Genomic DNA, 487 nt, shown 5'->3' with positions numbered 1-487 from the left:
ACTACAGGTAGCCGGTGCCAACTATGAACCAGGAAGAGCATGTCCCTTGATCTTGGACTATGAGTCAGAACTGTGAGAAATAAATTACTGTTATTTATAAGCTAAAAATAAAAATAAAATGTAAGTACAAACATGACATTACCCTTCTCGCTTAAACTTTATTCCCAACTTTTACGTACAATCGTCTTGTCTTGGAGGCAATCAGGATGAACAATAAATCCTAATTTAAATGGCTATAAAACTATAAACTTACTTAAAAATGACCCCATGTGCACTGAAACTCTCTTATAACCACTCCAATAAGAAGTGTCATGTCCAGGGTGTTGAAAATAATTTCAAGTATTTACTGATTTCCTGTAACGCACCTGCCATTGTTCTTTGGGTAGAGGTATCATGATAGGAAATTGGGCTTCATACTATCGCACATAATAAATAGATAAGCATTTGCACACTTATTCAATAACCCTGGATAGTCTTTCTTATATAT

Source organism: Panthera uncia, chromosome A2 (genome assembly GCF_023721935.1).
Source record: "Panthera uncia isolate 11264 chromosome A2, Puncia_PCG_1.0, whole genome shotgun sequence".
Classification (NCBI taxonomy): domain Eukaryota; kingdom Metazoa; phylum Chordata; class Mammalia; order Carnivora; family Felidae; genus Panthera; species Panthera uncia.
This window is presented reverse-complemented; position numbering follows the sequence as displayed.